Source organism: Chenopodium album, chromosome 12 (assembly GCF_948465745.1).
Source record: "Chenopodium album chromosome 12, dcCheAlbu1.1, whole genome shotgun sequence".
In the NCBI taxonomy this organism is placed as follows: Eukaryota; Viridiplantae; Streptophyta; class Magnoliopsida; order Caryophyllales; family Amaranthaceae; genus Chenopodium; species Chenopodium album.
The window spans coordinates 48,681,371-48,692,810 of record NC_137845.1 but is presented as its reverse complement, the minus strand read 5'-3'; positions in this window follow the sequence as shown (position 1 = coordinate 48,692,810).

Below are 11,440 nucleotides of genomic sequence, written 5' to 3'. Positions count from 1 at the left end.
AATAAACCTATACACAAAAATGTAAATTATTTGTGCGAGATAGAAAGATATTTCACAATGTATGCTTAGAACGATATCAGTTCACTAACCACAATAAACAACAAATAACCCCCGCTGCCACCAGCATAGCCTATGGCATAAAACCTTTTTGAAAAGCTCATCACACTACCAATAAATTTTGTGAATACAAGGTTACACCCGTCATACTGATCACGTTCCATTGCACATATCAATGCAGGGACAAGATCAGACGACAATCGTGGTGACTGCATCGGGCAAAGAACCATGTGGAAGGACAAAAGGAGAAATAGTGTCTTAAATTCGATTTCCTCATCATCTTCCTACTCACCCTCAACTCGTTCCATTTACCCTTAGCAATATATACCCTTCCTTTATATCTCGCAAGATTGGTCGTATTTGTTCAACAATGTTTCAAACTTGAGACGCAGCTTATCATTCACACTCTTCTTCAACGGTACAGCTTTGCCATTGTTTGGAAGGCCTAAGACCCAATGGACTTGATTCTGGGATATCTTTAGCTTCTTACCATCAAGAGACAGCATAATCTTGTTTAATGGATCAACACGGCTCAATAGCCAATAGGCTAGCAGTCTAGGAAGTTGCATGCTTGATGCTAGGTAAAGCAGTCCCCCAAATCCCATGTCGTGCACCCACTTCTTTCTTGTTTCATCCAACTTCTGACATATTCTACCAAATGACTCAATACGGCATGTTAAGTTTGGTGCCTACAATACAAGTCAATACAAAAATTTCGAGTCAACCACATTCAACATAGAGACGAATGGTCTTACCATTTTTAAAACTTATATAATAAAACAGTAACAAACCTTACTCCTACCCCTTGCTTGATATAGCAAGACTTCACCTTTAGCTTTAACTAACCTACCCACAGTCAAGTGATCATCCTGTTGAATACAAGCAGTAAGAAACCTACATAACTTGATATTTAAACTTCAATAAAATAAAATTGGCAGAATCCGACAGCGTAAATTAAACTTTGTGATACCTCAAAAATCTCAGGGCAAAGTTCTACAAGCTTCCCATTAGCTCTAACACTCGATGTTGTCCTATAAACCTAGTTCGGGATGTAACATGAATCATCACAAGCTCTCTAAAACACAAGTGGAATGATTAGGGTATCCGTTCATACCTGTTTCCATCCCTTCTCCTTTTTGAGCTTAGCCCCAATGCCTAAATTTGTTACCATAAAGTAATAATTAGTAAAAGTTCTCGCCTTATCATAATAAGTTGAAGTGTAAGTTGTTATTACCAAATCCAGATCACCATCCGAAACCGCATTATCTGAGGATGAATAGCTCAAGTCCATTACAATCCTAAAGCTAAATGAACATACAATTCGTTGAATTACACAAGTCCAATCGGAGCAAAGTGAAAGTATCAAAAAACAAAACTCGATATTACACAACAATTACCTTACAACTTACCAATGTAGCCAGAATTGGTTCGAACATGTTTTATGAAACTAATTGGCTTGCAACTTCTTAGACGCAGATACAGCAACAGCCAATAGGTATTACATTTTAACTAATTCTAAGACAAGGGAATTGTTCACTAATAAAAATAATTAATAAATAAAATAAAAGCAATTAAACAACATTACAAAAAAAAAAACAAAAAAAAACAAAAAAAAAGGAAAAAGAAAAAGTATTGTGTTAGTACAGCAGTTTACGCTAGGTTCACTAAATATTTTACGTTATACCATACTTTATACAAGCTATCTCGCAACGTACCAACAATAATGTCCTTCCATCCGCCCTCTTATCCTCAAATGATATATATATATATATATACACACCTCAACTCTTTCTATATCATCATATTCAATCTCCCCGAGCACATTCAAATTATATAACTCGTAGTCTCGCATACCTAAACCAAGGCCATTGTTTCTCCCTAATTTTAACTCCAACTCAAGGCCATTCAAATTATACAACTCGCATACCTAAACCAATGTCATTGTTTCTCCCTAATTTCATTCTCAACAGCCGCAACTCCAACTTTCCCCCTAACATCATCATTCGTAAGTCCATAGTTTTAAGTGTCCCCACACATATACACCTCAACTAATCATATGTTTCTGATATTATAACATTCCAATGCACACAATGAAGATAATATCATGGTCATCCAATAGTATTTTCACATTAACACCAAAGTTTACATGAGGACACCAAAGGTTAAATTTGATCACTCTTAGGCAACTCTACATCATTTAACTTCTACTATATCCTCTTTAAGATTCCCTTCTAGTGCCAAAACAATACTCCACGTACTCAATTTTACTTCAACTTCTTAGTCTAAACCCTCTAGACTGTAACAACTGCCTCCATTGCTCAAAATTAACATAAACCTCAACATTGCAACCCATAAAACAATACTTGTCGATTAATAAGTTGATAGAATATTCACTTCTAACTTCAATAGTATAATTGGGTAACATCTAAGTCATTTATCCATTCCTTTACGGATTCAACCCTTGGACTCCTAATGTGCTTAAAACAATCACTCTTACAACAATAGTCCATATACTTAATTTGGTCGCTTCCATTGCTCCAATTTAGCATTAACCCTATCATTGGTCTCGTTAACCAGTATAATTTGCAAAATACACCCTACCGTTAAGCCAAACTTTGGTCTCGTCCACCTAGTTATATAATCTAAAACTGCTACAAAGAGAAATCAACTAAATGTAAGACCTTAGTATCGTAGTCTAACCATAACAAGATAATCCTTTGTTTCTCCATTTAGACAGCACAAGTCCAAACATTAACTCTTACTCACGTCATAAAATCAAAATCAATATAATTATGAGAAATACTCATTATTAATCAGTATACAATACATCTTGAATCAATTTAAAATTCGACTCCACATTTTCCCACACACATCGACATGAGTCGACCACATCACTGACACCACAAATATCAACAGCTTATATTCATACTTATATACTTTCCACAAAAACATTTATATTTAACTTTAAAAATATAAAGCGAGTTCAATGTATTCAACTATAAACTAAACCACATATAACTGACATAAATCCATTGCTGGACTAAGAGGAAAAAATAAAATACTATCACGAAGAGGACTGATACAACAACCACTACTACGACTCAATTGTTTACCGCAGTACCTGAATTTTGTATCCAATATCGGAGAGCTCAAAACACCGATAGACCACTACTAGCGGTGAGATTGTCGACGAAGCAAATCGGGACCATATAGAACAAATCTCCGAGCAAGTATTAAATGAAAGACCCAAACATTACAGATCCGTAAAAAGGGGAGAGATAAGATTGTAACCTAGAGAGAAATTTGATTTATCTAACGAAAAGTAACTATGGTTTACTTCCGTTAACGCCTTCACGCCAACCCTTGCCAACGCTTCAATTATTGGTGCAACAGCAGTTAGTTAGCCATCTATAGCGAAAGACGCATTTACCCTTATAATCTAACTTGAAAAGTCCAAAATACCCCGTTTATCTGGGGAATGAACCGGGTAGCGCTCCTAATGGAGTATTACATTTGACTATATAATAAATGTTGTGGTCGACAATCGACAACCATATCATATTATTAATCCTAGGAAAATGTGAAATAACAATCTATTTTTTGTTATTACGTAATTAGATAAATTAATATCTTAGTGTATAATATATATATATATATATATATATATATATATATATATATATATATATATATATATATATATATATATATATATATATATATATATATATATTATCTCTTGCTGAAATATGTGATTGAGATAGTAAATTTATTACGTTCTACATTATAAATAAGATATATAGTAAAAGACACGTTGGACATAGTGACAAGTGTCATCTTCTTATGTATCCTTTTTTCAATAAATTTTTAAGGCAATAAACAAACATTGATCAAACTACAATTATTGGATAGCTAAACACATTTTTATATAATAACAAAGAGCAATAACTATATCATGTATAGCATTAATTCATAAACAAAAAATGTACTATTAATAATATAGGTTAGTGAGACTGAGGGATAACTTAAGTGGTTAGAGCTTCCCTCCCGGTTTAAGGTGATCCTGTGATCGATTCTCATCACTCACTCTTGTGGCTCTCTAAAAAATAAAAAATAAATAAATAAATAAAAAATAAACTAGGTTAATGTTGCCTAATTATTGATTATTTTTGCCTTTAGATCCATGTAGTATTTATTTACATTGAAATTATTTTATTGGATATAAAGGTGATATATTATTTGTAATTTATATATTTCCATGTATGTTGTGCTAATAGTTTTACGATAGATTTTATTCTGTTTGTGACATTTATAAATAAGTCTTTAGTCATACACAAATTTTTATATGCGGCATGTTGTACCATGCAGCATGGGTTACTTGAGTTTCTCGGTTAGGAGTTACTCAAGTTTCTCGGTCAGAGATTACTCGAGTTTCTCGGTCAGGGGTTACTCGAGTTTTTTGGTCAGGGGTTACTCGAGTTGCTGGGGTTACTTGAGTTTCTCGGTCAGGGGTTACTCGAGTCACAATTTTTTGAATGCGGCCTGACCGAGAAACTCGAGTAACCCTTGACTGAGAAACTCGAGTAACCCCTGACTGAGTAACCCTTAACCGAGTGAACCCCTCGAGTAACCCCTGTCTGAACCCCTCAAGTAACCCTTGACTGAAAAACTCAAGTAAACCCTGACCGAGTAACTCAAGTAACCCATGACTGAAAAACTCAAGTAACCCCTAACAAAAAAATTCGAGTAACCCCTCAAGTAAGTAACCCCTGGTTGAAAAACTCAAGTAACCCCTGATCGAGTAACTCAAGTAACCCCTAACAAAAAAATTCGAGTAACCCCTGCTGCATGGTGTGGCCTGCTGCACCAAAAAATTGTTGTTAGTCATATATATATAGTTACTAGATTGTATAGTTCTATTGGGAATAATAAGCATCATTAATATAATATAATGTATAATACTTTTAAATATTTTCAACACAACTAATCAATTATAATTTTTTTTTTCTCAATTATAGTTTTAATAATGTTTGCCTTATTAATTTATTTTTTCTATATGCATTATTGCATTGCATTTGTTTATTCCACATGAGTTACCTCATTTTTATATTATATCGCATTTAATTATAGGAAAAAGATTATTACTATCGTACATTGCATGAGCACTAATCTAATGGTTAAATAGAAGAGAGTGGGAGCTAGCTTATTTGTTACTACATAAAACCTTCCTCTGATTCGGTAAATCATGAAATCGATTCTCATCATCCGTCTACATAACTCCAAATAAATGGTTAAATAAAAAATACTATTAATATCAATTGTGCCTTTATATATATTCATCTATGTTCTTTATGATATTTCTAACTAAAAAATACTTCCTCCATTTTTATTTTATTGCACCATTAGAACTTTTATACTATTCACTTAATCTTCTTTGACCATCATTTGTGATTTATACATTAGGAAAAATATAGTCATGTGGGATCTAGTTAGATTCGTATCGAACTCTACTTTTCAAATATAAAATTTTTATAATTTTTACAAACGTATAATTGAAGATATTGATAGCTAAATAATGCATTGGCAAGCGTGAAGTCCCTTATGGTGCAATAAAAAAAGAACGGAAGAAGTATATCTGTTTTTGTGATCTAACAACAAAACCGTTGGTCCATTTTCTAGTGAATATACATAGTAAGGAATTAGATAAAAGTATAATAGCAAATAGCGACCGAGTTGTACGATTACAAATGCAATCTAATATTGAATTACTTTTGAGAAATTATAGCAAAGAGATGTACTAAATATGCAAATGCAATATAATACGAAGTATTGTTTTCCTTTATTGAATTACTTTACAAATACTAGTAGTTTTTATTTTTATGAATTAGAGTTAAACATCACCTAGTGCACTAATCTACAAATGTTCAAATAATATTAACATCATGAGATAACTCTGGCGAAGATCAGAGCCTTCTTTATTGCTATGAAGGCTGAATCGTCATCTCCTCAAACATCCTACGTAGCTAGGATTATCTTAGCATGGACTGGAGCCAAATCTTGAGACATTCAATCTTGCTAGTATCGAGCTGTCAGACTGCAAGGAGTGAAAGAATTAGCAAGGCTAAGCAGCATGGTTACAGTAGCTACAACTTTCAAGCATAATATTGTCTTTTTTTTTATGAAATGTCATTAGATTAACTTTCATCACCACGAAATGAGCAATTAGCAAGTTAAGTTTTGATACCAAACAACATATCAACAATTGAATTCCATACATGAGAGCCTCATCTTAGGTTTCCTTGTGCACAAGAAAATATGACTTCCTTTCTCAATATATATCTATGAATCTACGATCTTATCTTATGAGCCTGCCAATATTATCAAACGAAAGCAAGCTTGCAATAGATTCTAAGTTTAATCAACTTTGAGAACAGTGGATACTGACCCAAATTTCAACCGTCTTTATCTCTTCCACTAATGGATCAAACTTGGCACTTTAAGAGTGTACCTTGATCATGCCAAGGTCTCACAATACAGGAAATTAGTGGGTTGGTCACTATGCAAGGAATCAGCCCAATATTCAGCCCAAGCCTGCTATACGGTTCATTTATGCTTGGAAGAGAACTAAATCAGCTTCAGCATCTAATTGATGAATGAGCTGGAACATTCTGTTAGAAAGTTTGTTAGCCTTGAGGGAAATTTTGTAATTCATCTCCTAGTTTGTCATTCCCTAAAGTCAGTTAGTTTGTTATGATTAATTGTATTAAATAGAGGTTTGCTTGAGGAGGAGGGTATGAAAAATCATTATTGAGTAAACAAACTTGGAGAGATACGCTTCCTCTCGAATGAAGAGTGATTGTATTGCTTGATTACACTGATCATCAATACAAACATCAGTTACTTATCTATTTTCTGCATTAATCATCTTCCTCATTATTATGTTCTGAGCTAATTCCTAGCAAATTGGTATCAGAGCATTCTCAATCCTCACCAAAGAAGAAGATGGCTCGTCTGACCCATGCGCAACGCTTGGATTTGCTAGAACAAGAGATTTCTGAAGTACCTGGTCGTGTTGCTCAGGAGATTACGGAGGCTTTGGCGACGTTAAAAGCAGACCTTACTACTCAGTTCGCTGCTGGGTCAGAGAAAAACCGAACGGACAACCGCTCGTCCATGGAGAATGGACCACCATATCAGTGGGACAATCCATTCACCGGCTCGCAACCGGGCTTGGAGTACGGAGACAATGGGCATTCGAATTGGAAATTGAGAAAACTTGATTTGCCCCTATTTGATGGCACGAACCCAGATGGTTGGATCCTCATAGCTGAGCGATTCTTCCATTTTTACCGCTTAAATGTTGAGGATCAGCTTGAGGTCACAATGGTTGCGCTCGACGGCGACGCCTTACTTTGGTACCAATGGGAGCATCGGCGCCACCCTTTGCTCTCGTGGGAGGATTTGAAGAAACTAATTCTCCGACGTTTTCGAACCACCGCCACCGGAACGCTGCATGAGCAATGGCTCGCTCATCAGCAAACCGGCACGGTGGCCGACTACAGACGTCGCTTCATTGAGCTCTTGGCTCCAATTGATAAGGTGCCGGAAGAGATCGCAAAAGGCCAATACATCAATGGCTTAAGAGAGGATATCCGGGTCGAAGTTCGGATCCTAGATCCGGTCACTTTGGATCAGGCCATGGAGTTATCTATGAGGATTGAAGAAAAATTAAAGCTCAGCCCAAAGCCCAAGCCCACTGGAAGCCTACCCACTTGGCGGACCCCAAACCCGACTTTCAAATCCAACCTACAAACCACCTACCCAAATAACCCAAACCTAAACACAAACCCGAATCTAAACACTACTACCTGTAGACATCTACTTTTGGCCTCCTGTCCCGACAGGAAGTGCAATGACGATAAATAAATCCATCTTCGTGTTGGATCAAAGTGAAGAATACTTATGGAGAACTGGTTAAGCCACAAAACACAAAAGACTAGCCCAAATTAAAGATAAAAGCCAAAACAAAGGTCCAATTAACTAAACCCGATCATAATTAGGCTTAAGCCCGTGCTTAAAACCCAATAATGACGGATTTAGGAGCGCCTAGGTTAAATTTTAGTGCTGCCGCAGAAAAAGCCGCGCGCATCTCAAACAGTCGCGCTGGGCTGCCGCGCGCAGCTAATTCAGTTCAGCGCAACCTCCAAAGTTGCGCTGCGGAAGATTCAGAATTATACGAAAAATATATAATCGAATCTTACCATAAAGCCGCGCGCAAGACAATTAGTTGCGCTGCCCATAGCAGCGCAACCTTATCACTTGTGCTGGGATGCCGCACGCAACTCATCCTGTTGCGCGCGACACCTGCTGCGGTAGAATGCTCGTAACCCTAAACCTAATCATTTCCTATAAATAAGAACTTAAACCGAGGCTTAAAGAGACAGAAAATAACCTAAAAAACTCTGGCGAAATACTTGTGAACTTGTGCAACCTAGCCCCTCTTGTCCTAAACACTTACCCCCTTTGATATTTTGTTACTACGGTGGAGGTTCCCCAACAAGAAGGAGTCCATAAGTATTCTAAACGGAGATCTAGCAAAGAGAAGTGGTAAATTCCCGAGCACTTACTTAAATCACATTTATTTTCTTGTTTAAAAGAACCTTAATTAATTAATTAGTGTTGTTTGATCACCTTTAAAATAATTAATTAATCAATTCCACATAATATCTTGCGTTAAATAAAGATTAGAATTGAATTAAATAATTGTTGGTTGATCACTTAAGCCAAGGAGAATATTGTTTATTTTCTTGTCCTTTTCACGAATTTGATTAAATAAAGAATAACGACATTACGATGTAATTCCTACGTGAATTGGTACGTGTAAATAAAATCAACTAACATAGTTTTAGGTATCGCATTGCATATATTGTTTGGTGATGAAATTGTAAAAAAGGAAGAGCTAGTAGAGGCCGCACTAGGGCTAAGATAACGATTCCCCTCTAAAGGGAACGTTATTTTAGTACCCTCGCTCCTGAACTCATTTCTGGTTTATAGACCAATTTGGGCATGGGTAAACTTATGATTCGTGCTAATTATTCCATGAACTCCACATGGAAGAAAGGCATGAACGAGGTTTATGAGTTTTTCCTAAAACTCATTGGCGACTCCCTACTTGTTTCTTACAAAAAAGCGTAATGATAGAATCAATTCTAATTCAAGGTCCCCCAAACAGTCAGGAATTCAAATCCTACTGCACCCTAACAAGTGTAAAGTCATAGGCTTTTAAAGGGCCATGGGCATTTAAGGAGAGGACCCCTTACGATGGGAACCCCCTCCTTACACTACCCAACATTCCCAAAATCGAACCACCCACCAATTTCCCAAATCCACTAGCGAAATAAGGCGGTTAACGGAGAAGGAGATGCAACAAAAGCGGGAACAGGGCTTATGTTTCCATTGCGATGATAAGTGGCATGTAAACCACCGTTGCCGCCGCCGTGAGCTTAGTGTCTTGCTCGCGGTAGATGACGAGGAGGGAGACGACAGTGACACTAGTGAGCTCGCCGCCGCTGAAATTGAACCGCTCGCACCGCCGCCCCTCTCTCTACCACTTGAGCCTTCACCTGGGGTCTCTCTTTGTTCTGTCATGGGCATCACCAACCCAAAGACCATGCGAATGGAGGGTGTTATCAATGGAGGCAAGTTAACTGTGATGGTGGATTTGGGTGCGACCCATAATTTTATTTCGACGGAGGCGGCGAAGCACTTGCAACTGCCTATTACCCAATCCAAGAGTTTTGGGGTTACTTTGGGTACCGGCGCGGCTGTACAAGGAGAAGGAGTGTGCGTGGGTGTGTTGCTGGAGCTACAAGGGGTCACAATTGTGGAGGATTTCCTTGTTCTTCCATTAGGTAATTCGGATGTCATCTTGGGGATCCAGTGGCTCAAAAAATTGGGCACAATTTCTTCTAATTGGAAGACCCAGACTCTACGGTTCCAAGTGGGTGGTGATTTGGTGACATTAAGAGGGGATCCTCAGTTGGGGCGCACTTGTATAACGCTCAAAGCAATGGTGAAAACCATCTAGAAAGTTGGCCATGGTGTTTTATTGGAGTTGAACCACCTGGAGAATTTGGGTAAGGAGGAACCGCAGCCACCAGCTACTCTCAGACCCTTGCTCACTCAATACTAGGGGGTTTTTCACATGCTCGATGGATTACCTCCTCAACGGCAGATCGATCATTCCATCACCTTGAAGAGTGGAGTAAACCCAGTTAGTGTTCGCCCTTACAGGTACCCTCAATACCAGAAAGATGAAATCGAAAAATTAGTGAAGGATATGCTTAGTGCAGGTATAATTCAGCCCTCAACTAGTGCTTTTTCTAGTCCTGTTCTTTTAGTCAAAAAAAAAGGATGGGTTGTGGCGTCTCTGTGTAGATTATCGAGCTTTGAATAAGGAAACTGTACCTGACAAATTGTCCATTCCCGTAATTGATGAGTTGTTGGATGAACTATTTGGGGCATTGGTGTTCACCAAATTGGACCTCAAATCAGGGTATCACCAGATTCGGGTTAAGGAAGCGGATGTTCATGAAACCGCTTTTAGAACCCACGAAGGGCATTATGAATTTTTAGTGATGCCATTCGGCCTCACTAATGCTCCTGCCACTTTCCAGTCATTAATGAATGAGGTGTTTAGACCATTTCTCCGGAATTTCGTCTTGGTTTTCTTTGACGACATCCTAGTTTACAGCAAGTCCATGGCAGAGCACAAGGATCATTTGCAACAAGTCTTATTCACCTTGGCATCAAACCAACTCTATGCTAACCTAAAGAAATGTGAGATAGGGAAGTCTCGAGTGGCCTATTTGGGTCATATAATTTCGGCAGTAGGGGTAGAGGTCGATGCAACTAAGGTCCAAGCAATGCTTGAGTGGCTTGTTCCTCTTAGCCTCAAGGAGCTTTGTGGTTTTTTGGGACATACGAGGTATTATAGAAAGTTCATTCAAAATTATGCTTTGATTGCTCGTCCCTTGACTGACCAACTTCGAAAAGAATGTTGGGGGTGGAAAGAGGAGGCTACTAAGGCGTTCGAGTCCTTGAAAGCAGTTATGACTCGAGCTCCCATCCTAGCTATTCCAGATTTTTCTCGGCCATTCATTGTGGAGACAGACGCCTCTGGCCATGGCCTTGGGGATGTGTTACTTCAAGATGTTCACCCAATTGCATATTTTAGCAAAATGTTGGAAATGCGTGCTAGGACAAAGCCCATTTATGAGAAGGAGTTAATGGCAATTGTGTTTGCCATTGAGAAATGGAGAAATTATCTCTTGGGTAGACAATTTGTGGTTCGAACCGATCAAAAGTGTTTGAAGTTTTTATT